Raw genomic sequence first — 26,741 nt, 5'->3', positions numbered from 1 at the left:
GGGGGTTCTCAGGGTGCCCCTGCCTCCGCAGTGCATTTGGGACTAGGAGGGGAGTTTTAGTCCTTCTAGTGCTATTTGAGATGCCCCCCAGAGAGCACTCACTTCTTAAAATTAATTTCTAGCAGTAAGTGAGGTCTCAGAATGGTTATTTTATGAGAAAAACATGGTAGGAATAGGGGGGGGGGGGGGGAGAGAATACCCACTGTATTGGAGCACAAACAGGTTACAAAGCTGTTCACACTTAATTGCAATATTATTATCTTAATGTCCCAGGCATCGTTCTGGGGGAGAAAAGCTTCATTTCAGAGCTGGTGGAGCCACACAGGTGGTATAAACAACCCTGTGGATGAGATTTTATGGCTAGCAAAGCAGTTGGGAGTTAGGAGCTTTTTGGTTTAAATGGACATGGATCTCTGTATACGGAGACACTCAAAATTGCAAGATCTTGGATGGGGCATCGGAGGCAGCGAGGCTTGGGAGAGGCTGAGCGGGACCGGTTAGAATCATAGAACCATAGAATTATCTAGGTTGGAAGGGACCTTTCAGGTCATCGAGTCCAACCATCAACCCAACACTGACAAAAACCACCACTAACCATATCTCTAAGCACTTTGGTGGTGCATGGCGTGGGAGGGGTGTTAGGAAGCAATTCTGGATGCCCTAACCCAAGGGAAGAAGAGCTGGTTTCTTAGAAAGGGATTGGGAGCAGCCAGGGGTGGGAGTAGGGTTGACACGCGGTGGATTTGCAAGAAGAAACGGGATTGTCCTGCTCCATTGGTTAGAAGCAGGTGTGGCTCCAAAGATCTGGTGCAGCTGGGTCTGGTTTTCATCAGGCAGCTTTTGGTCTTCTCCTGAAGGTGATAAGCACTTGGCACCAAGCAATATTTGTCCATGGTGCACCAGCTCACCCTGCCCAGGACCTGGCTCATCCAAGAAGGATGGCACATCCAAGAAGTATGGTCACACAGGTGACCACGGTGGGCATCCTTCTGCCATGTCCACAAGGGGACATCCAGTTTGGGTCAGGGCGTCAACCCCCAGGCTGACCTCTGCACCAGACACAGGTCTAACTGGTCTTGCCTGGTTGTAGCTGACCTTCAGGTTGGCTTATAAAAGAGCTGATAAAGCACATCAACACCCAGAAATCTGTCTGTTTTTTAGCTGGTCTCATAAATGATACTGGTTGTTCCCCAGTGCTTGTGCGGGCTCCTCTCCCCTCCCTGACGGTGACATTCCAAAGAGGCCACGTCTTGGGCTGCCGAAGCACCTTTTGTTTCTTGTGCGAAACGACGCTGACGTCCGGCCGTGCTATAAATAGCGCCCGTCCCTGCTTCCTTCCTGTCACCTTTCCTCGGGAAATGCTGTCACTGCGTTACGGAGGAACGCGGCTCACCTACCCTGACATCTCTGCCGTGCACCTTTCACTCCCGGGAGGGGGGAAAGCACCTCTGTGGGTGTGCAACCATTGCTTTCTCCCTGTATATATCATACATTTTTATGTTCCATGAGTCACGAAGGGCCAAAGAGATGCTATGAGGGCTGGAGCCCCTCTACTGTAAGGACAGGCTGAGAGAGCTGGGGGGGTTCAGCCTGGAGAAGAGAAGGCTCCGGGGAGACCTTAGAGCCCCTTCCAGTCCCTCAAGGGGCTCCAGGAAAGCTGAGGAGGGACTCTTGATCAGGGAGGGGAGCCACAGGATGAGGGAGAACGGTTTTAAACTGCAAGAGGGGAGATTGAGATGAGATGTGGGGAAGAACTTCTTTGCTGTGGGGGTGGTGAGACTCTGGCCCAGGTTGCCCAGAGAAGCCGTGGCTGCTCCATCCCTGGAGGTGTTCAAGGCCAGGTTGGAGGGGGCTTTGATCAACCTGGTCTGGTGGGAGGTGTCCCTGCCCATGGCAGGGTGGTTGGAACTCGATGATCTTGAAGGTCCCTTCCAACCCAAACCATTCTATGGTTCTGTGATTCCATGATTTTTCCATGGGATGCATGCTTCATTTTTCGTATAATATAGAAACGAAGAGCAGATTAAAGGTGTCATTAAACCAGGCTTCAACTTTCCCAGTTAAGGACTACTGTTGGTCTGTTGGACATGTTTTTGGTAGTAGCAATCAGCATCACATCTGTTGGAGGGTTTGGTTGTGGTTGCACAAGGTGTTGGAAGAGCCTGCAGGAGGTGGTGAGGTCCTTGCTGCGAAGAGCTTACAATCAGGGCAGGAGGCCAGGGAGAGGTATCAGCCTCCCAACATCACCCAGCAGAAAATCCACACTTGGTGTTTTCTCTGTGGGTTGGGACACATGAGGTGTAACTATCACCTCCTGATGAGGGTGATGGAGGACATCACCGCTTGATGGGACAACTGATGGAGAGCAGCAGAGGCTAGGTTTTTCACAGATGTCCATGTGAGCAAGTGTTGAACATCAATAGGTTTTATTGCCCAAATCTGCTGTTTGCTGCCACAGAAGACCCACCCTCCCTAGATATCACCAAGGGCAACTTGGTTTGACCTCCCATAAGCAACTACCTCTAGTGAAGGAGGGGTTTTCCCTGGGTGGTGGCAGGACCTCTTCTGCCTTTATCTCATGCAAGTAGTCAAGAGAAAAGAAATACTCTGGAACCCATTCCTCAAGTCTTCTCCTTCTTCCTTCCCACCCCACTGCCTTTCTGCTGGCGGACCACAAGCTGTGCTGGGATGTAGTCTCCTTGGGCAGGTAGGCTCTAAGTTTGGCCCCTTGTTTTTCAAAAAGTTGCTAAAAAATGCCACTTTTTAAGTGGTTTTTTTTTCTTAAGTTTCTTGATCTTCTGGTTATTTGTTCTGTGCCACCTAAGGAACGGGACAGTTTTGGTGAGGACCAGGAATAGGTTGCTAGGGAAGTCTTAAAAAGTTTGCACCATCGTAATTATATTGGTTCGATCACATCTTGTTGGATGCAAAAGTCAAATCAGGCCAAATTCCTTACCAAAAGGAAATCCTCATGTGTGCATAGATACTCGCTGGTATCTCATGGGGCTTTTGGTGGTCAGTCTATGGGACAGGAGATGATTAGAGAGGGAAGCACAGCCCCATGGCCCAGAGAGGATGGAGCAAAGGCCTAAAAAATTAGTCCCCTCCTTCCAAAAGGCATCCAAATTCCTCTTTTCAACAGAAAAAGGTGTGGATCCTTGGTGCCTCCTCCATGCACAGCTGATGTGCCTCCAGGCTTTGGAATGACCAGAGCCACAGGGGGCTGCTCTGTCTCTGCCAGGGCTCTTGGTGACCAGGGCTGACCTTGGGTGAAGGACCATCACCCTTAACTGTGGCTGAGCTTCGTGCCATCTCCTCCTTTTGCTGTTGGATGGAGGTTTAAGGGGGGCATTTCTCCACCTGGGCTATCCATCCTTCATAAAGCCCTTGTGCAGAGATAAAGAGGTGGAGCAGAAGACTTGGTAGGTCCTCCTGGCTTGTACATGGAGAGAAGGGGTTGGAGCAAAGAGGCTTGTGTGCTTTCCCCATCTCCCTTCAACGTGCCCCCAACACTTATGGCTTTTGACAACAGGATTAGAGAAATGTCACCAAGTTTTCCCTTGTGTTGTCCCAATTTGCTTCCTACCGTTAACTTGGCTTTACACTTAAATGATCAGGAAAAAAACAGTCTGGATTATTTTGTGTGTGTCTGTGTGTTGTTTTCTGGTTTTAATTAGATTCAGAGCTGGGGGAGGTAGAAATATCCTCCTTCCCCGGAGAGCCCTGGGTGGCTGTCAGGGACGGTTTCCTCTTCCTGAAGCAGGAGGGTTGTGTAAGCGCCGCTGACCCCCCCCTTCTCGCGCCCACGCCGAGAACCGGGTTAACTGGGGTTACCGCACGGGGGTGGCCACTCCTGTCCTATGTCTCCCATCGGAGTTCACGTTGCTGAGTGACCTCCAGAGGCTCATCCCGGCCCACCCAGGTGGCCCCTGTCAGGATCTCGCAGGGAGGCAAGCGTGGTCCTGTGTAGGGACGGCCCAAAGGACAGTCACGGCGGGCTCGGAGCCAGGCAGGGAACGTCCCAGATCTGCCGGCGGCTCCGCCGAGGAGCGTAGGCAAACTGTGATATATTTCTTTTCCCATTATATTTGATTTTACAGACCCTCGGGGACACTCAACCACCTACAGTGATTAGTTCGACTGATTAAGCTGCTTTTCCTCTTGTGGCAAACTCCTTTTGTGAAGGGTTTTCAATAGCCACGCTGCTCGGGACATTGTTCCTGTACAATTTCCTTTCAAAACACCATAAAGGGCACTCTACCACTTTACCCAGTCATAAAACATCACAGGAACCAGCTTTGCCCAGCTTGCTCCTTCAAGGGCAAGATCTCCTCATTCCATGAGGAGGGATGGGGTCGGGTGGGAGTTGCAGGATGAAACGATGCTGGAATGAGATGGAGCGATTAATGGGGGGGGGGGGGGGGATTTGAGATGAGATGAGGGATAAAGCAAAAGTTTTCTGCCTTTTTTTTTTTGCTGTTTGTTAATATGTGCACTTCCAGCCCAGAAAGCCCCCCGCCAGCACCGCATACTGGGCTGCATCAAAAGAAGTGTGGCCAGCAGGGCGAGGGAGATGATTCTACCCCTCTACTCTGCTCTAGTGAGACCCCACCTGGAGTACTGTGTCCAGCTCTGGAGTCCTCAGCGTAAGAAGGACATGGACCTGTTGGAACGGGTCCAGAGGAGGCCACGGAGATGCTCCGAGGGCTGGAGCCCCTCTGCTGTGAGGACAGGCTGAGAGAGTTGGGGGGGTTCAGCCTGGAGAAGAGAAGGCTCCAGGGAGACCTTAGAGCCCCTTCCAGTCCCTCAAGGGGCTCCAGGAAAGCTGGGGAGGGACTCTTGGTCAGGGAGGGGAGCCACAGGACAAGGGAGAACGGTTTCAAACTGCAAGAGGGGAGATTGAGATGAGATGTGGGGAAGAACTTCTTTGCTGTGAGGGTGGTGAGAGCCTGGCCAAGGTTGCCCAGAGAAGCCGTGGCTGCTCCATCCCTGGAGGTGTTCAAGGCCAGGCTGGATGGGGCTTTGAGCAACCTGGTGTGGTGGGAGATGTCCCTGCTCGTGGCAGAGGGTTTGGAACTCGAGCTTTAAGGTCCCTTCCAACCCAAACCATTCTATGATTCCATGATTCTGTGTGTAGGGTCTTCCCATTATCCGAACGGTCCGTGTGGAACACCAGTCGCACTAAGGTGGACCAGTTGGCATTGAGCATCCATCGGGCAGTTTGTTTTGCCTGTCACCCGTGCCTCAAGCTGTGGCGGGGCGAGTAGGGCTTTTCCATCCAGCTGTTCCTGTTTCTGCCGTTGTGATCGACGTTAAGCCCTTACGCGCTTGAGGGTGTCACTGAAAATATGCCCAAGCTGTGAGTCACCCCTGAAGGCAGATGGTGGCCACGATCTCGCCGGCAAAACACACCACGGAAGGCGATGCCGTATTTTCGCTGCTCCTTTCCCGACGCTGGCAACCACCGAGAGGATTTTGCGTTTCATGTGATGGGGGGAAAACATATTTCTCGCAATATCGGAGCTCTCTGTGGGCTCCAGACTAACGTAAAGAGAAAGATAAAACCTTTGTGAGTTCAACAGGACACGCTCCACATGAGCAGGACTTCAGGAGATGCGTATCCATCACCGTTCTCCGTATCTGTTCCGTCCTCCTTGTGTGCCTCACTAAAGGCAGGGTGCAGAAGGGTTAAAAGATACTCATCTAAGTAAATTTAATCCTTTCCTTTCATTGTTTCTTTTTTTTCATGCCAGGAGGCAGTGGCAGGAGAGAGCCGGGTGCGTTTCCCAGCCGCAGGGTTGCCACCTCTCTATTGAGAGCGGCTTTGTCCTTACATAAAAACTCGGCAACACAAGACTTTTTATTCCCTTTTATTTTTTATATTTTTTTTTTTTTTTATGATCTTGGTGACTGAAGTGACCCCTGTCCTGCCGACTAAATTTAACCTGAACCGCCAGGCTTCCAGGAGACTCTGTGGCATCAGGAGGCTTTTGCAGGTTGTTTTTCTCCATCTCTGCAGCTGATTGAAAGACTTTATGTACCACCGGCAAAACATTTCACTGTTATGAAACCTCAATAGAAACGTAACGTCCTGCTGGATAAGCTCAGGGTCTTGTGATGTTACTTCACAGAAAGCAAAATAATTGCTCCGGCAAAAAATCCAGGAGAACTTCAGCGTGTGCCTGTGGTAGAGGGACACTTGATTTCATCGAAACTCAGCGTTTAGTAGGTATCTTTCTCCTGTGTGACAGCAGGGGCTGGGCTGGAGAACAGCGAGTTGTTGACACCAACAGCTCTTCACTCCTTTTTTTTCTGCTGCCCACTCTCGTGAGCATGAGGGAACGGGGAGCAGGAGGTTGTGGTGGCTGTACAACTATGAGAAGGTTTAGACAAGCAACTGCTCTTGTGTCCAAGGGTCTGAGGGGGGAACCTCATTTCAGTTCCTCCATCATCACCTCCATCACCTCCATCATCATAGGTGCTATTTCGGATGTCCTAGCATATCGTGACATCCATGCAAGGAGCTAGCAGACACCAGACCTTGTGAAACCTGCACCATAATGGGGTGGGAACCAAACAAGGTGCCATACAGCACCTCCAGTGACACCACCCTCTGAATCGCACCACGTGTCCATAACTATGTTGACCACATATGAGCTACTGGGTGCCAAAGTTCCTGTTACACTCGAAGTGGAGGTAGTCAGTGGAGTTTGGAGGATGGTTCACCTCAGCGTGAAGCCACGTGACTCCCTCCCCAGTCTTCAGCATCTGTAGCTGGTTGGGCTGCCATGGAGTTTAAACCCCCACCTCACGTTTGGCCTCTGACATCGCAAACACCTACAATGGGGCAAATTGAATGCACCCTCTGCATGATGCTGTGTAACCTCCTCCCCATGCCTATGTTCTCCATATGTTAAATGCATCTCGATGCTGTAAACTCTTTGAGGAACAGTTGTTCTCCTGTTCTCATCTGGAACTCAATGGTCTTTAAGGTCCCTTCCAACCCAAACCATTCTATGGTTCTGTTAGCTAATCATTTATACGCGGGGCCTGAGGGTCTCCACAATGGCTCCACCAAGTCCTGCACAAGACTGAACTTTGTGAGCAACCCTACAATAATCTGTGTGGAGAAGAGGGAGGATTCCCCTTCCCCTTGCGCAAGGTGGGAATTGCCAAAGGTCACCATCACAGGTGCTTGGAGAGCCCTGGAGAACTTCTCGCTGAGATCTTCTGGCCCCCACATAAGAAAAACTAATCTGGCCGTCTTACGAGATCAGGTTTCCTTGCTTTATTTCACTTTCTCATGTTGACCAGAACCAAGGAAGTCTGAAAAACAAAGAGCTGTGGGAGGAGTTGAGCCAAAACACCTCGCACCAGAGGAAGTTCTGGCATGGGGGTTTGTTTCTGGGCTCTCTTCAGCAAGAACAAAGACTTGAGACTGGGCATCCCGTTCTCTGCCATCTCATGGAGGGGAGATCTCTTCTCAGCCGAGGAAAGCAAGGTTCCCACCAGGACATTTTCACATTCGCAGAGGGTGTTGCCTTAGCACTTCTTGAGAAGCTTTGGGAACAGCAGTCTCCACTTGAGACCATGCTTGCCATAAGTATTTCTGGTGTCTGAAGAAAATGTGCTTGTATCTGTACGTGGAAGATGCCCATGGCTGATGAAATCTCTAACCCACATTTAGCTCAACCCCTTGTTGAGGATCCCTGGCTTCACTGGCCAGAGCGAGCCCTCCTTACCTATCAGCTGGGTAGATAGACCCTACCAAGGCCTACCAGCCAAGTTGGCTTGGTGCTGCTAATGAGCAGGGGTTGACACCAGCTACTGGTGTTTCAGCAGCCTGGGTGAAGTGCATAGTTGACTATTTTTGCCCTTAGTTTTTCATAAACAGGTGCCGACAGAGCAAACTGTTGTCGTCACAAGTGGCAGAGCACTGGAAGAGGCTGCCCAGAGAGGTGGTAGAGTCTCCGTCTCTGGAGACATTCAAAACCCACCTGGACATGTTCCTGTCCAACCTGCTCTAGGTGGACCTGTTCTGACAAGGGATTGGACTAGATGATCTCCAGAGGTCCCTTCCAACCCCATATCATTTTGTGAGTCTGTGAAGCATTTGGCCCTGAGCCCTTTGAAGGCATTGCCAACTCTTGCTACAACCGTTAATTTGTTTTAACTTCAATTGACAATTTGCACCTTCTTCTAGAAGGTTTCTTCTGGTGGGTTTATGCTCAGTTGATGAATCTGTTATGTCCGAAGACAGGAACTGGTTGAACTGGGAGGGGGTCTCTGAGGAGATGGTGGCATCTCAGGACGTGCACGGCAGCAATGCTTTTGGCACTTATATTTCAGACAAAACATCAGCTGACCCAAACCCTTGGGGTTGGGTGAGATTTTGGGAGTTGAGCTGACTTGGTTGATGAGATGTAGTGTCCTCAGCTCTGCCTAAGTTGTGTTGTGGATGTATACATGCTCCTTTGGATTTTGTCCTAAATGTTAAGTGAAAAGAAATATATATGTCATGGGCATGTGAAATCATGGGAGGATCAGGAATGGACCCTAAAGCTGGTTACAAGACCAGACTGGATGGGGCTTTGAGCAATCTGGTCTAGTGGGAGGTGTCCCTGCCCATGGCAGGGGGGTGGAACTAGACGATCTTTAAGGTCCCCTCTAATCTAAACCATTCAATGCTTCTATGATTCTAAATCAGTGTGGCTTGTAGTCCTGTATGTAAATTTAAAGCTATTTTCTAGCTTGCATTTAAAGGACAATATTATTTTATTTTATGTCAGAATCAGCTATTCTGCATTTGTTATTATCTGATTCTGATTTGTCAGGCATCATCTTGCTGTCCACTGTTTCATCTCTTATTAAAAAAAATGGTTTTCTCTCTTGTTTACCCTCATTATCTTTCACTCTCTCCTTAAAGATATATATCATAGAATGATAGAATGGTTTGAGTTGGAACGGGCCTTAAAGACCATCCAGTTCCAACCCCCTGCCATGGGCAGGGACATCTCCCACCAGACCAGGTTGCTCAAAGCCCCATCCAACCTGGCCTTGAACCCCTCCAGGGATGGGGCAGCCACAGCTTCTCTGGGCAACCTGGGCCAGGGTCTCACCACCCTCACAGCAAAGAAGTTCTTCCCCAGATCTCATCTCAATCTCCCCTCCTTCAGTGTCAAACCCTTCCCCCTTGTCCTATGGCTCCCCTCCCTGATCAAGAGTCCCTCCCCAGCTTTCCTGGAGCCCCTTGAGGGACTGGAAGGGGCTCTAAGGTCTCCCCGGAGCCTTCTCTTCTCCAGGCTGAACCCCCCCAACTCTCTCAGCCTGTCCTCACAGCAGAGGGGCTCCAGCCCTCACAGCATCTTCGTGGCCTCCTCTGGACCTGTTCCAACAGGTCCATGTGCTTCCTATATATATACACATATATAACCAAGATATATACATATATATCCAAGTTGTCACAGCATTTTGTCTCAAAAGATATTTTTTCAGTGGGACTTTTCCAAAAGAGAAGTCCACGCATCGCATGGGCAAGTCAAGAGGTTGGGATGGCAATGGCAGGAGTCCTCTTCAGGCCAGGTAGTTTTTGTGCAGGGAAGATTGCTAAGAAAAGCCTAAAAATCACTCAGGAGCATGTCATGCAAGGTATTTATTTGAAAATTCGCAGAATCACAGAATGGTAGGGGTTGGAAGGGACCTCTGGAGATCATCTGGTCCAACCCCCTGCCAAAGCAGGGTCACCCAGAGCAGGTTGGACAGGAACCCATCCAGGCGGGGTTTGAATGTCTCCAGAGACAGAGATTCCACCACCTCTCTGGGCAGCCTCTTCCAGGGCTCTGCCACCCTCACAGCAAAGAAGTTCCTCCGCATGTTTAGGTGGAACTTCTTATGTTCAGGTTTGTGCCCATTTCCTCTTGTCCTGTCCCTGGGCACCACTGAAAAAAAGCCTGACCCCATCCTCCTGACACCCACCCTTGAAGTATTTATAGGCCTTGATCAGATCCCCCCTCAGTCTTCTCCAGACTAAAAAGACCCAAGTCCCTCAGCCTTTCCTCATCAGAGAGATCTTCTAGTCCCCTCATCATCGTCGTAGCCCTGAAAACTCTTTACAATAAGCTGACAGGCCGTGTTCATGCAACTTCCACGCTGCCTTGAAGGGCTGCACTATTTCCAGAGCCCTTCCCATGCCGATCTATTCATGGCCAGCGCTAGGGCTCCTTTCCCAAATAAAAATAGTCACAGGAATGGCCCTCACCCTGGATTTTAAGATTGCGAGTTATTTTGGGTGAAGGCGAAAGTGAACGTGTTTTATGGCCGACACGAACGTGTCGGTTTTAAGGCTGTGAAATTTTGGAAAAGCCTTCGAAACCTGTTCTCAGAGGTCACCGGGACAAACCTCTCCTGCTGGGCGAGTGAATAGAAATGAGTTCATAATTACAGAGTATAGTAACGACGCGTTTGCTTTTTCACCGTTTTAATTGAGGTTTTCAGAAAGGAAGAGAACTTAAAACAATACAGAAACGTCTTTTGTTCTTCCAGGGTCATTTACTGAGAGCTTTGCAGTGAGAGGAGAGGATGTTTATTAAAGAAAGCAACAATATCGAGACGTTATTTTAGTGCCCGGGTGCTGTTCCTGGCTGGAACAAAACGAAATGTTTGGGATGGACTGGGTACTTGCTGAAAACTAGCGTGGAGCAAAATGATTTGCAGTGTTTTTAGGGACCTCAATAAATGGTGTTGAAACAGGAGAAAGAGAGAGGAAGGGAAGGAATTGAAAAGGCTGAAACACCCTTTTCCTTCTCAGTAGGATTTCCAAGTCAAATTAATCAGGTTTGATGGCACGTGGATCTGAACCCCTGAAGCAGCATCTGGAAATCAGGTTTTTATCCTCCTCTTTATATTCCTGTCTTCTCTATGCCCTCTTGGGAGCTGATGGGGGTTACCGGAGCCACCACAAAGTCTCACTTTGGGGTCACAGAGGGAACATCCCAAACCCACCAGGGATCATAGAATCATAGGATAGTTCAAGTTGGAAGGGACCTTAAAGACCATCGAGTTCCAACCCCCCTGCCATGGGCAGGGACACCTCCCACCAGACCAGGTTGCTCAAAGCCCCATCCAGCCTGGCCTTGAACCCCTCCAGGGATGGGGCAGCCACAGCTTCTCTGGGCAACCTGGGCCAGGCTCTCACCACCCTCACAGCAAAGAAGTTCTTCCCCAGATCTCATCTCAGTCTCCCCTCTTTCAGTGTCAAACCCTTCCCCCTCATCCTATGGCTCCCCTCCCTGATCAAGAGTCCCTCCCCAGCTTTCCTGGAGCCCCTTGAGGGACTGGAAGGGGCTCTAAGGTCTCCCTGGAGCCTTCTCTTCTCCGGGCTGAACCCCCCCAACTCTCTCAGCCTGTCCTCACAGCAGAGGGGCTCCAGCCCTTGGAGCATCTCTTTGGCCTCCTCTGGCCCTGCTCCAACAGGTCCATGTCCTTCTGCTGTTGGTGGCCCCAGAGCTGGAGGCTGCCCTGCAGGGGTGTCTCCCCAGAGCAGAGCAGAGGGGCAGAATCCCCCCCTGGCTCTGCTGGCCACGCTGCTGGGATGCAGCCGAGGATGCGGTTGGCTTTCTGGGCTGCCAGTGCACGTTGCCAGCTCGTGTTGAGCTTCTCATCCACCAGCACCCCCAAGTCCTTCTCCTCAGGGCTGTCTCCATCCATTCTCCGCCCAGACTGGATTTGTGCCATGCTGAGCAGGGTGCAGAGGAGTTGAGCCAGTGTAACTGTGGCTGCAAAAAGCTCTTCTCCTGAGCAAACTCAGGACCAATAATTTTTTTCCTTAAGGTTTAGAAACTTTGGACTAGTGGTGAAGAACAGGCCACGTTTTCAGGAATAACTGAACTAACAGGAACTTTTTAACAACTCCTCACTGCAAAAAAGACATTGAGGGGCTGGAGCGGGTCCAGAGAAGGGCACCGGAGCTGGTGAGGGGTCTGGAGAACAAGTCTTGTGAGGAAAGACTGAGGGAGCTGGGGGTGTTCAGCCTGGAGAAAAGGAGGCTGAGGGGAGACCTTCTCGCTCTCTACAACTCCCTGAAAGGAGGATGTAGCCAGGGGGGGTCGGTTTCTTCTCCCAAGGAACAGGCGATGAGACAAGAGGAAATGGCCTCCTGGTTGCGCCAGGGGAGGTTTAGGATGGATATTAGGAAAAATTTCTTCATGGAAGGGGTTATCCAAGGATTGGACCAGGCTGCCCAGGGCAGTGGTGGAGTCACCATCCCTGGAGGTATTTAAAAGCCGGGCAGAAATGGCTCTGAGAGACATGGTTTAGTGGTGGGTTTTGTCAGTGTTGGGTTGATGGTTGGACTCGACGATCTGAAAGGTCCCTTCCAACCTGGACAGTTCTATGATTCTAAAGGTGCATCACAGAAAGGAATTGTATAATATGTCTAGTTGGAAGGCTCCCATAAGAATCATTGAGTCCAACTCCCTGGTCCTCACAGGACTACCTAAAACTGAACCCTGAGACTAAGAAAGCTGTGCCGGCTGAAGCTGAGCATCCCAGAGAACAAGGTGAAGAACTCCTTGTTGAAGTGTTGATCCTTCACAATGAGGTTCCTCAAGGATTAAGTGTTCATAGGCATAAAAGTCCTGAACAAACAGTACGCACTTGACCTCACCAGCGGTCACAGGGCATCAGCCGAGGGGTTGGTTCCAGGCAATTTAGAGACAGATCATCATTTCTTTCAGTTTGATTGTCCGCAACATCGCCAGGAGTTATTACACTAAATTAATTCTCCGAACTGCAGGTCCCCAGAGGGCAATATTGTCTCGGCGGTTTGTTCCTAAAAGGGCTCAGCTGGGTGATTGCGTTATTGCGGCTTAATGAATTATGGCACGTGAGCTGGGCGGTGGTAATTGCCTTTGCGTGCAGAGTGCCTTACGCTGCAACCCCTCCACCCAGCTGGGAGATAAGTCACCTTATCTTATGGTTGCCACGCCATCCTGCATCAGTAGAGGGCCAGGAGTTTTTCATTTGCAAGAAAATGTTCTGGTGGTGCACTGGAGCTCGTCAGGAGATCAGTAAGAGCTGGGGGAGAGCTGTGGTGGGTCAGACCAGACCACTTGGCCTGGTGACCAGCAATGGACCTTACAGCAGCCTTCCAATACCTAAAGGGGGCCTACAGGAGAGATGGGGAGGGACTCTTGATCAGGGAGGGGAGCCATAGGACAAAGGGGAACAGTTTTAAACTGAAAGAGCGGAGATTGAGATGAGATCTCAGGAGGAAATTCTTTGCTGGGAGGGTGGTGAGACCCTGGCCCAGGTTGCCCAGAGAAGTTGTGGCTGCCCCGCCCCTGGCCATTCAAGGCCAGTTTGGAGGGGGCTTTGATCAACCTGGTCTGGTGGGAGGTGTCCCTGCCCATGGCAGGGGGTTGGAACTGGATGGTCTTTAAGGTCCCTTCCAACCCAAACCATTCTATGATTCTATTACACCAGGAGGAGCGTGAGAAGAACATGGTGTACATGTAATGCTGCTTTCCAGCAGTGCTCTCATCTTCTTAACAGTTGGACTCAATTATCTTAAAGTTCCTTTCCAACCAAAATGATTCTGTGATTCTCCAGGAATTTACACTTTGCGGATCTGCCGGGACCACATTTGCTCACTTTTGTGCCCAGTAGCCCCTTGATGGATTTTCCTTTCATGAATTTGGCAATGTGCTTTTTGAACCCCTTTAAACTCCTGGTGCTCGCGTCTCCTATAGCATAGCTCCACAGTTCAACTGTGCGTTATGTGAAGAACTTTTTGCTTATTTTGAACCATCCTTCGTTTCATGTCGTGAGAGTTAAAGTGGTCATGTGGCTGTGACTGCAGACTCAGTGCCTTTTGAACGCTACCTTAGCTCTTCGATTGTGTTCAGCCAAGTGGGAGTCAGCATTTAAAGCAGGTTTTGGAGTTTTGAAAGCAAAACCATCAACAGAAGCATTCAACAGTGCCTACTGTGGAATCATAGAATGGTTTGGAAGGGGCCTTTAAAGGCCATCTAGTCTAATCCCCCTGCCGTGAGCAGGGACATCTTCAACTAGATCAGGTTGCTCAGAGCCCCGTCCAACCTGGTCTTGAATGTTTCCAGGAGATGGGACATTTCCCACCTCTCTGGGCAACCTGGACCAGGGTTTCACCACCCTCAGACTAAAGAATTTCTTCCTTCTATCTTGTCTAAATCTCCCTTCTTTTAGTTTAAAGCCATCATCCCTTGTCCTGTCATAACAGGCCCTACAAAAAAGTCCATCCCCATCTTTCTTCTAGGCCCCCTTTTATTATTGAAAGGCCACAATAAGGTTTCCCCGGAGCCTTCTCTTCTCCAGGCTGAGCACCCCAACTCCATCAGCCTGTCCTCACAGGAGAGGTGTTCCAGCTCTTGGATCATTTTTGTGGCCTCCACCCAGGGCACCTTGGTCATCGTGGTTGCATGGGTGGTGTTTTAGAGGCTGATGACGTGGCATTTATTTTTTACCAACCTGGCAGGGAAAGTCCTCATCACGTGGGCAAAGCGTAGGGTGCTGTTGGGTCAATCAGCTGTAGGAAGAGCTACAGGGGAGCAATTCAAGAGCTGTCCCCAGCTCTTGACAGCTCTTGACTGGAAGACAGCCAAAGATGAAACAACGCTGCGGTGTTTTGTTGTCCCTCAACCTCAAAGTGCTTTTTGGCTAAAGGCTGCTCTCAACAACCCCCTTCCCCTGCGAGGGAACCGAGGCAGAAAGGTTGGAAAGGGCTGTAGTTGGACCTTCCCCCATCACAGACCTTGCAGTGAACCTGTGGCCACCAGATCCTTGTATGTGCGAACCCCGTCACCCATGAGACCGTTCTTCAAGGCTGCTCTTTTGGTGTCGTGTAGTGCAAAACACAACTGTCTACGTGATGCTATTTCAGCCGGCCAGAATTGAGGGAAGGAAATATAGCGACAGGTTCCTCTGCGCTAGGAAACCAATCTGTTATTGAAATGGTTTTCTCTTTGGTGGAGTGTTTCCTGCATGGCTCCTCAGGACTGGAAACGGGTTTATCCATCTACACGTTGTTTTCCAGCAAGAGTTCATGGAGGTGTTGTCAGCAGCTGGTCGCTGGAGTGGATATGAAGTGAAATAACTTGTTTTTTTCTCCTGCTCTCAATCCTCGAATGTAAATGTGCCCTTGCTGATGATCGCTTGGAACGAGCACTGAGGGCTTTATGCCACCAGATTGCTCTCCAGGCAACTGAGCTGAGAAGTAAGGGCGAGCAGAGGGCAATGTTTTGATGGGTAAAAAAAGGTCTTATGGCATCCCCCGTGTCACACGAGGTCTTTCCATGAGACCTGGCCCATTTGAGGAAGCCCAGCAGCACTATGACAGTGTGACTATATGGTTTCACAGGTGACTTCCAATTTTTGGCCACGGCAAGTAGCCATCCCCTCTGCAGGATGACGTTTACCACCCTCTCCTTCTCCCTGCAAGCCCAAGTTGGGGACTTTGGCCCCAAAGACCTGGGAGGGAGCAACACGCTGAAGCTCTGCAGGGCCTCCTGGCATGGTTAGTGCGTGAAGAAGTTGCCAGCTCGAGCTGTTTGGGCTCTTGTTGCAGAAACAATATTTCTGTCTGACCCCAGTTAGCAACTGATGTTTGCAAAATAAAGAAGTCAAGGCACTGGAAATACTTTCCATTCCCGCTCTTGTCTCAGCCCAAAATATTAGTATTAAAAATATTGCATCTATTATATGCAGTTAATATCTCTGCTGGCACGTAAATCACCCAGGGATTTTTCATCTCCGTATTAAAAAAACAAAAAAAAAAAAAAAAAAAGAAAGAAGTTAACTACGCTCTATTTTTGGATATTTGTTAACTGTTTTGTTTCCATTTATTCCGACTAAAGCCACAGCAGTCTGTCTCCAAGGGACCATCTGTGGGAAAGCCAGTCCCTAGATTGATTCGGAAGGTGCCGGGGTCATTAACAGGCATGAAGGCGCTGAAGTATCTGCTCTTTCTCTGATAATGTCTTTATTTAGCGTGACAGCCTCCAGGGCATGAGTGGACAACAGGCTGCTTTATTTCCTTTAAACTAACATTGCTCCATCCATTCCCAGCGTTGTGCAGATGCTCTGGATCATCTCGACTTCCCGATTAAAGCTGGGGGGGTGGTGCTGGTCCCCAAGGAGCAAGAGCCAGCAGCTACATGGAGCTGCAGAAGGTGACCTTGCCTCCACCCGGGCAGCGTGTTCCCATCCAAACTGATGAGTGGCAACTTACCCAAGAGAAAATAAATTTTTGGAGTAGTTCAGACCCTGGCATAGCTCACATCCATGTGAGACTTTGCATGGAGAGAGGAGGCAGGAATGGGGTCAAGAGGAGACAGCTCTTCTTTTGACAGTGAGATGGACTTAGGTAAACATTTGGGGAACCACTTAGGATTCATAGAATCATAGAATCATAGAATGGTTTGGGTTGAAAGGGACCTTAAAGATCATCCAGTTCCAACCCCCTACCCTGGGCAGGGACACCTCCCACTAGACCAGGTTGCTCCAAGCCCCGTCCAACCTGACCTTGAACACCTCCAGGGATTGTCACTGGCTTGCAATAAGTCAATGTGCAGATCAGTCCCAGCTCCCAAAGCTCTATGCTAAATGCTGCATCATTTTTAAAGCAGTTTATTTAATAAAATCTATTTGATAAAGGCTTCTGGCACACACAAGTCCAAAGCATCTCTGCTCCTTGGGTTGGTGTTTTAGCAGATCCCAGTGTCGGAAGTTATTGCTTGCCGTTGACTTTGGGTCAGCTCATGTGTCTGGACAGCTGTTAGGAGATCCTGTCAAATCTTGCCTTAGCTTCTACAGAAAAGACATTTATTTCTTCACTAGAAAGCACCGGTATAAATAGGATATGGGAAAAAAAAAAAAAAACCCTAGGATGTCTCCTGGCTTGCAGGTCAAAGAGTCACAGAGGTCTAAAGGAAGACAGCTGAACCAAAAGGCAGCAGGTGGGGGCTCGTACGTACTATTTAGGATGTCTCTTGAGGGACAGGACCACAGAGGGACAGTGGTGGGCTGTGTCTGTGCATCTTGGCACGAGTTTAAAGTTTATATCTCTTGGAGGATTATCAGATCTCGGGATAACTGAGCGGCCTTGGTGTATTTTTAAAGGAGGCAGCCTGGAGTCTGCGATTTAAGCTCTTTTATTGCAAAGTAGTAAAAGATGATTCTTGATTCACTCCATTCGCATTCTTACCAGTAGTCCAGGATCCGTGTGTATTTGCACTCAGCAGATGTTTGGGAAACGTCACGTACCACGGTTGTGTCTTCCAGCGTTAAACTATTTCGACTAAACTGGAATCAGTTCCTTGTCACTGTATTTTCCTATGGTTTTCATGTAATTTTTGCAATCGTGTTTACAGTACGCTAAGAATCCAAAAAACATCATTCCAAGCAATGTAGTTTACGAAGAGAACCATTTCCAAGCAATTTCTACATGAAATCACTGCAGTGATTTCTCCACCAGTCTGGGCAACCAGCCTTGAAGTCCAGGGGGTGTCTTCCTAACTGGTTGCCCGGTCTGTGCAACAGGGGCCTCCATCTGGACATCCCTAATGATTTGTGGGAGATCCAGCAAAGGGTTTAAAGAGCTGTTTTGGAGATCTCTCGCATGCCATCTGTACTTGGGATGTCTTTCCCAAGCTGGTGTTGCAAAACAGCTACTTAAATTCCTCCTGAAGATTCATTTCCATGAAGCTTAGAAGAAAATAAGCTGACTCAGGCAGCCTGTGCGGCCAGGCGTTGCAGTATGTGAGGACTTTCGTTGGACTTCGGCAGGAGACGTTTGCTCTTCAATGCTTCGCTTAGTCTGTGCTGATGGACTTTGTGCCGTGTCCTTTCAGCCCAACAGCACTGTCTCTGCTCCTGCCTGCAGACTGGGCGCTCATCTGGTGGTCCTGTGAGTGTCCATCACTGTGGCGTGGGAAGTAGTGGACACCGATGGTGTGAAGTGATGCTGCAGGAAGGCACAGGGAGAAATCAGGCCCGTTGCTGTGTTTGGGAAGGTCAAATCACCCAGCATCCCATAGGAGAAGGTAGTGCATCCCATGGTGAACCATGCTTTGTGTCAATACTACACCCCTTTTTTGGATGGGTTACTGCGTGAGCACCTTGGGTGTCTCTGTGTGAAGCCCTTCAATCATTGAATCATAGAATGGTTTAGGTTGGAAGGGACCTTTAAAGTTGGGGACCTTTATGCTGGGGACCATCGAGTCCCCAACGTAAGAAGGACACGGACCTGTTGGAGCGCAGCCAGAGGAGGCCATGGAGATGCTGCGAGGGCTGGAGCCCCTCTGCTGTGAGGACAGGCTGAGAGAGTTGGGGGGGTTCAGCCTGGAGAAGAGAAGGCTCCAGGGAGACCTTAGAGCCCCTTCCAGTCCCTCAAGGGGCTCCAGGAAAGCTGGGGAGGGATTCTTGATCAGGGAGGGGAGCCATAGGATGAGGGGGAAGGGTTTGACACTGAAAGAGGGGAGATTGAGATGAGATGTGGGGAAGAACTTCTTTGCTGTGAGGGTGGTGAGACCCTGGCCCAGGTTGCCCCGAGAAGCTGTGGCTGCCCCGTCCCTGGAGGGGTTCAAGGCCAGGTTGGATGGGGCTTTGATCAACCTGGTCTGGTGGGAGGTGTCCCTGCCCATGGCAGGGGGGTTGGAACTCAATGATCTAAGGTCCCTTCCAACTCAAACCATTCTATGATTAAAGGCCATCTAGGCCAACCTCCCTATGATGAGCAGGGGCATCTTCAACTAGATCAGGTTGCTCAGAGCCCCGTCCAACCTGATCTTGAATGTTTCCAGAGATGGAGCATCTCACACCTCTCTGGGCAACCTGGGCCTGGGTTTCACCACTTTCACCATGAAAATCATTGCTACCCTGTTGGTTTATAGTGGGTCCGATTGTGTTGTAAGGGCCAAACGAAATCATCTCTAGCAAACAAAGACAGATATGATGTCCAGGCCCAGGGGAGGGTTATCTGCAGCGGCTGCATCCCAAGACCAAGGCGATGACGAGAGGATTTGTTCCCAGGTAGGCAGCTCATGTGAAGGTTTCATAACGCTTTTCCCAGCAGCCAGACGCTGTGAGCCTCATCAAAACCATCTCTACCCTCATAGTATTGTTTTTGTTGGCTGTGCTTGTCTTCTAGAGTTCGTTATATGTTGTCAGGGATGCGTACGTGTAAGACCTATTATGTCTCAACTGTTCAAAGATGATTTTAGGTCCTGATCATCACCATTTTGACAGGTTGATTTTCTACACTTCCAAAATGCTGTGTCCGTCCAGACGCACAGGCTGGGTCTGGTGATCGGGATGGACTTTAACCCTAGGAACGGAAAGGCATAAAAGAAGTGTGAATAATTTCATTTTTGTTTTGAGGAGCGAACATGACATCTTGTTCCCTTCTCATCTGAAAAAAATGCAAACAAAAACTGGAGCCAAGCGAAACCAGTTTGAGAGAGAAAGCCAAAGGGAAAACACAACACAAGTCCTGTGTTCTTCGTCCCCGGAGCTGGTGGTTGTTGCTTCTCTGTGGGGCTTTGAGGTCTTTTGATTAAATTGTGTGGAACCGTCAAGCTTATTTGGTTGTTTCCCACTCTCAATCGTAGCGAGGGTAGAAAACGGCCATGGCTGGGCTGTGGTGCTCCCTGCACCGAAGCAACGCTGAGTTGTCATTATACATGTACGTAAGACATCAGGATCCCTTTGATGGACGTAGGTTTGGTGAAGAATACTTTGGGGGGAAGTCAGGCCTCTAGAATAGAAATTCAGACCTTCCTCCTCATTATATTAATAGCAATGTTCCCATTGACCTCCCAGAGCAGAATTAGACCTCCAGGACCACGTTAGCTGCTGTAAAATTCCACCAGCTCCTAACTGGGATCCTTGAGGCCCTCCAGTTTGGACCACAATGTCCCTTAGATGCCCAAAGCTAGTGGTGATGGGTGGTTTTGACCACAGCACCACTGCCGTGCCCAGACCCCTCCGGCAGCTCCTGCTCGGGGGTTCCACTCCAGTTATTTGTGGAGCTGCATCACGCAAAGTGAAGCAACTGGTCCGGCTGGAATATGTTTTGTTCAGAAAGGCTGTGCCTGGAGAAGTTGATTGGTTCAGGGGATGTTCCAGAGGACTTTGCTTTCCTTTTCAGGCTGAGTATCCTGGGCGGGTAACTAGTACAGCAAGGAAGAACCCCATTGCTGTGCATCTCTGTGAATTTACCTCTTTCAGGGGTGACTCTAAGAGTTTTATTTAATTTCCCTCCCTCTCAGTGAAAAATTACGGTGGGATTTTCAAAAAGATGGTGGGGAGAGGTGGCCCTTCATCCCATAGAGCCAGCTCCACCAGTCCTCCGTTTGCCATTGCCATCACCGTGTGTTTTGGGGGTGTTCTGCTCCTCCAGCTTTGGGAGATGCCATGAATCAGTGGGATCTGTGGTCCTCATGGAGGTGGAAGGTTCCACAGTGTCCATTTCTGCAGCAGATCTTAATCTGTCCCTTGTAACGACAATTGCTAATTAATTACAGGCATAGTAATAGCAAAGCTGATTGTGGGATACTCCTGAGACTTAGCATCATATTCCTGGGGCTGACCCTGGCACAGAGATGAGATCCTACCTGGGCAGAAGAAAGAATGGAGAGAAACTCTGTCAGCAAAATGCAGTGAGGAATGTTTTCATTCAAGCATCAGAAGGATGAAGGGGATGCAGATTGTTTGACCTTGGCTATGGCACAGCTCTTTCTTCTCAACTTCTTGCCCAAGTGGCTGCAAGTCCATATTAGTTGTTAATTGCTGGGTGGCCCTGGCCATGTCCACCAGGTGTCAGGCTCTGCGTGAAAGCAGGACAAAACCCACATTCCTCCCCTCTGAGGAGCTTAGTGTGCTCAGGAGGGTTTGTCCCATGGGAGAGTTGCCTGGGACTGAGGACAAGTGTGGTGTCCAGGAAGGTTCTTCAAAAGCAAGAGCCAGGATGTCCGGAGCACTCAGTTCCTGAGCCCACGGATGGGATCTTAGTCTGTTTGGCCGGATGGATGCTCTGCACCATGGGGTAAATGTCTCGAGTGCCATTGGAGATGTAGCTCCATACTTCTCGGTATTTTCAGGGATTACCTAACCAAATCTCCCCACAACCACCAGGAGAATGTAACCCCGCGTTGTCCTCCGGCTCTCCACATGCCAGACAAATGGTGGGGGCTTTCAGAGGACTTATCTCGCTCGGGGGGATATGAGCAGGGCTGACGGGACGGAGCAACTGTGTTTTAGACCACAGCTGTCCACGTGTCTGGAGTTATTTTCCCCAGCCTTGTGCCTTCCAGCCCCTTTCCTCGGGACCAAACGATGTAGTAAAAACTTGCAGGAATCCCATATTTCGGAGCACGTAGGCTGATAATCACCGAGACAGCTGAAGCCTTAGATTTGTTTACGTAGGCTCCTCCGACAGGGCAGCCGTTTGTCAGATCTAACTTCTGTTGAAAGGTATCTCGTTTAGTTAATTAAATAATAATAATACTAATAAAAAAAAAAAAAAATCGGTGGAGAAACGATAGCAGAAGCGATACCATCCTATTTCCAGCTTGGCCAACCCTGAACTGTCTCCCCTTGGTTTTTAGTGCTTCTGCAGTTTCCTTGTGACTCCGAATGTCTCTTTAGTTTCCACGTTGACCGACGGCCAAATCCCATGTCCCACTGAAGTCAGGGAGAGTTTTGAACTGATTCAGAATTTGGCCTTTGAAGTGAAAATAGTTATTGAACATTAAATGGAGCCAAGAATTAAGAGACCGTTGTGCTGTCGAGATACTTTTTCTTGTAGCTGAACTAGGGTCCTCTGCAAGGTGTCACATCTTTACAGCAAAGGGTGAGCATACAGGGACAGGGGACAGACGAAGGATTTCCCAGTAGCTGTGGCATTTATCTGGGATTCATAGCTTCATAGATTGGTCCAGGCCGGAAGGGACCTCCAAAGGTCATCTAGTCCGACCTCCCCGCAGTCAGCAGGGACACCCCCAACTAGACCAGGTTGCCCAGGGCCTCGTCGAGCTTCACCTTGAATCTCTCAAGGGAAGGGGCCTCAACCACCTCCCTGGGCAACCTGTTCCAGTGTTCCACCACCCTCATGGTAAATAACTATTTCCTAATATCCAATCTAAATCTCCCCTTCTCCAACTTAAAGCCATTGCCCCTCGTCCTGTCACTGCAGGCCTTTGTAAACAGACCCTCCCCAGCCTTCCTGTAGCCCCCCTCAGGGACTGGAAGGCCGCTATGAGGTCTCCCCAAGGGATGAATTCTTCCTTTTCTCGAAGATTTCGCTGTGTGATTCAAGCTTCAGCCGTTCCTCCCTTTGGCATCGCAGGCCAAAAACTCTGGGCTGGGAAGTGCCTTTGGGTTCCTACAATGTCACCCCAAGCCACCATCCCGGCTCTCCTGCCCTTGAGCAAGCACAAGGTTGTTTCTATCAACTCAACCCACAGTGGGTGTGAGCAGTGGGGTGACCTGGTCCCCATCTTGCCCCTTCCTGGGGCTCTTCATATCCCCAGCATCTCAGTCACACCTGAGAGCAAGGATGGGACAGAGAATCATAGAATGGTTTGGGTTGGAAGGAAGGAACCTTAAAGACCATCCAGTTCTGACCCCCTGACCTGGACAGGGACACCTCCCACCAGACCAGGTTGATCAAAGCCCTCTCCAGCCTGGCCTTGAACACCTCCAGGGATGGGGCAGCCACAGCTTCTCTGGGCAACCTGGGCCAGGCTCTCACCACCCTCACAGCAAAGAAGTTCTTCCCCACATCTCATCTCAATCTCCCCTCTTTCAGTTTAAAACTGTTCCCCCTCGTCCTAGTGCTCCCCTCCCTGATCAAGAGTCCCTCCCCAGCTTTCCTGGAGCCCCTTGAGGGACTGGAAGGGGCTCTAAGTTCTCGCTGGAGCCTTCTCTTCTCCAGGCTGAACCCCCCCAACTCTCTCAGCCTGTCCTCACAGCAGAGGGGCTCCAGCCCTCGGAGCATCTCCGTGGCCTCCTCTGGACCCGTTCCAACAGGTCCGTGTCCTTCTGCTGTTGGTGGCCCCAGAGCTGGAGGCAGCATTGCAGGGGTGTCTCCCCAGAGCAGAGCAGAGGGGCAGATTCCCCTCCCTGGATGCAGCTCAGGATGTGGGGGGCTTTCTGGGCTGCCAGCGCACGCTGCTGGAGCGTGTTGAGCTTCTCATCCACCAACACCCCCAAGTCCTTCTCCTCAGGGAGAGGACATCCCAATCTGCCTGGCTTTGTGATGCAGTGAAAAAAGTTTTAAGATCTGGGCTCTGTTCTCCCAGCTTTTGCTCTTCTTCGCTGCAGAGTCCTATTTCTTCTTGGCTTTTCTTCTTCGCTGGGGTGTTGGGAAGATAAAAGCCCACAACAAGTCTTTGCCTGAATGCTGGATGCTCCTCTAGACCCCTGCCTTCTGCCAAGTCACGGACGTTGCTTCTTGTTTGCCATTCTCCTTCCTTTGCCTTTTATTTCTTGCCTTTTTTTCTTGTTTTCTATCCTGTGGTCAGTGACTTGCAGAGCTTCGCTTTGTGTTTGCTCTGTCCCTTGCCATGGGGACGGTGCCTTTTCGCTGTCCTTTATGGGGACAGAGCTGCCCGTCCTCTCCCCCCCTCTTATTGCAACAACCCCAAACCCAACAGAATCACGGAATCACGGAATTGTCAGAATTGGAAGGGACCTCTAGAGATCATCTAGTCCAACTCCCCTGCTGAAGCAGGGTTGCCCAGAGCACATCACTCAGGACTGCATCAAGGCAGGTCTTGAAGATCTCCAGAGAAGGGGACTCCACGACCTCCCTGGGCAGCCTGTTCCAGGGCTCTGGCACCCTCACCGGAAAGAAGTTTCTCCTCATATTTAAATGGAACTTCCTATGTTCCAGCTTGTGCCCGTTGCCCCATGTCCTATCGCTGGCAACCACTGAAAAGAGTCCAGCTCCATCATCCTTCAACCCACCCTTTAGGTACTTGTACCATCTTACACATTCCACGTTGGTTTAAGTGGTTTGTTTTTTTTAATCGTAAACCTTTATTATTATTATTATTATTATATTAATATATATTAATAATTAATATTAATTAGTATTAATAATTAATTAATATATATATTGTTATTCTTTCAAACAGAAACAGTTTGGTTTATAATATCATCATGATCTTTAGGAAAAAAAAAAAAACAAACCACGTCCCTGCCTGCGTTTCTTGCAGGAATTCCCGCAGGAATTTTTTGCAGGAAAATTTTTTGCAGGAAACCTTGCAGGAGGTTGGTTCCCAGCTCATTTCCAGGCGGTTTGCCTTCCCCCTGCTTAAATTAAAGCTGTGTCTCTTTGCAGCTTTTCCCGTTTCTGTGCCATCTTTGCCACTTAAATAAAGTAGCAGCCTCTCTGGGCTTATAAACCCAAGGCTGAAATTGCATCCAAACGGTTAAATCCGGGTGCCTGTGAGGAGAGAAGAGGAAAACCACAGAAAGCAAACGCGGAATTATATCAGCAAAACCTGAAGAGTGTAAGGGCTCAGTGCTTAGATAAAGGTTTTAACTAACTTTTATTTTGACATGCCCCTTTTAATAAGCGTCGCTCTTTACAAAGCGGTTTGTGTGATTGCGTTACTGAGAGGAAACAAAAGAAATGCCAGGAAAACTTGATGAGGAGAATCCGTCCTCATAAAATGCTCGTAAGCTCCAGCAAACGGGAAAGCTTCCCCCATCTCCTTATATATATATTTTTTTTTTTAATTCCCCGCCACTCAGCTTGTAAAAAAATAAATAAAAAAAAAACAAAACCAAAAAAGCATGTTGAATATCTCAGAAAACCGGATCCAGTGGTCTGAGACTAAACACAAATTCCTTCCACTGCCACCACGAACAAGCCTCTTGGTCCCGCGTTGGCCAAACACGAGCCCTCGTTCTTTATGGTTAAGAGCCAGTTGGCCTCGGAAAATAGGTTTTAACTCCTGGGGATGCCAAGGAACACAGATTTGATGGGCAGATGGCTTTGGCAGGCGAGGCTGGAGACTGTTTAGCCGCTGACCATTGAAATGGATTTGTGAATGGCCACTTCCTTCGTCTGAATGTGTTTCAGCCGAGCGGTGGAGATGATGAAAATAAAATTAATTGCTACGCGACGGGTTTTAAATAAACGCTGCTCTTTATCCAAATGGAAGAGGGGGTTTGGGGTAAGGGATGAAGCTGAGCAGGGGGATTATAGTGGGTGCAGACTGGTGTGGTCACCGCAGCACTCACGGTTGTTTCCCTGTTTCAGGGGACAATGATGAGGACATGTCCCTTGCGAGCCTCCAGCGCTGCTCCCAGCAGCCTTGTAAGGAGCTGGGAGTTAAGGAAGCCTGTAAGGAGCCCTGTGCTCTCAGAGCCAATACTGAGTGTTAAAGAGGCAGCAAACATACAGGGAGCTGCCGCTGACCCTGCGCCGTCCCAGGTGAAGGGAGCCCATCTCCATCTTAATGGAGACCATCTCCATGGATGGATCTCCATCTCCATCTTAACTGCATCCTCAATAATGAGAAGAGAAGGCTCCGGGGAGACCTTAGAGCCCTTTCCAGTCCCTTAAAGGGGCCCCAGGAAAGCTGGGGAGGGACTCTTGATCAGGGAGGGGAGCACTAGGACGAGGGGGAACGGTTTTAAACTGCAAGAGGGGAGATTGAGATGAGATCTGGGGAAGAACGTCTTTGCTGTGAGTGTGGTGAGACCCTGGCCCAGGTTGCCCAGAGAAGCTGTGGCTGCCCCGTCCCTGGAGGGGTTCAAGGCCAGGTTGGATGGGGCTTTGATCAACCTGGTGTGGTGGGAGGTGTCCCTGCCCATCACAGGGGGATCGGAACTGGATGGTCCTTAAGGTCCCTTCCAACCCAAACCATTCTACGATTTCTTCCATTCAACTATTGTTTTTTGGGGACCTGCCATCTCACCTACCGGTTACGACCAGCACACAGGGGCTTCCTCACCCCTTTTGAGCCGCTGTAGTATCTTGAGCAAACCATTTGTGGGCAATTCCTCCTCTTTGTGCCTGTGGAATTTCCATGTTACCCACTTCGAGCCATATTCACCCAGCCTCCTATGCGGAGGTAATGGTCTTGGCTCCCTGGGCTACCTGAGCCACATGTGGTCCTCAGCTTCTTCATCCATGTACTTGTCCTATTCCAGTGTAGCAATGATGAAGGACACGCATAAAGAAAGGCCAAACAAAACCATTTGGTGTGGGCACCTCTTTTACTTGGTAATTTGCTTTTTAGCTTTTTTTGCTCTCTTAGAAATTCCCAGTACACTTAAAATGGTGATCTGGAAACCAATGCCGTGTTGGTACAGCAGAGGTGACAAGTAAGAGGAGCAAGCAGTGCTGCAGGCCAGGTATATTAGGAGTTCTTTAGATCTTAAGGGAAAAGTATCTCCTGATATTTCTTGCCTGCGTGACTTCTCATTGCTGGCACTAGCCAGGTCTTCCCTGGTTTAACGTGGAAGCAACACAGAAACCTGGGAGAGATTTTCCTGGGAACCAAAGACACGTTGTCTAACCATTCATGAAAACTTTCAGCTGGAATATGCCTGTTATCAAAAGAGGTTGAGGCATGATTTGGTACTAGGTTGTGTTAGATACCAAGAAATGGGCTCCCCTTTTATGATAGGGAGACCCACAGAGCTCACCCACCAAGGGCCAGGGTCTTTGGTGGGACATGTGTTGACCA

The 26,741-nt window shown here is 49.6% G+C and overlaps 1 protein-coding gene across 4 annotated transcripts in view; it reads left to right on the top strand.

Annotated features, from left to right (window-relative positions):
• Positions 1–26,741, top strand: part of LOC141476625 (CBP80/20-dependent translation initiation factor-like) — a 135,575-nt gene that overhangs the window by 62,489 nt on the left and 46,345 nt on the right. The gene's annotated exons all lie outside the window — the stretch shown is intronic.

The sequence above is a fragment of the Numenius arquata genome, chromosome W, assembly GCF_964106895.1.
Source record: "Numenius arquata chromosome W, bNumArq3.hap1.1, whole genome shotgun sequence".
NCBI lineage: Eukaryota > Metazoa > Chordata > Aves > Charadriiformes > Scolopacidae > Numenius > Numenius arquata.
This window is presented reverse-complemented; position numbering and strand designations above follow the sequence as displayed.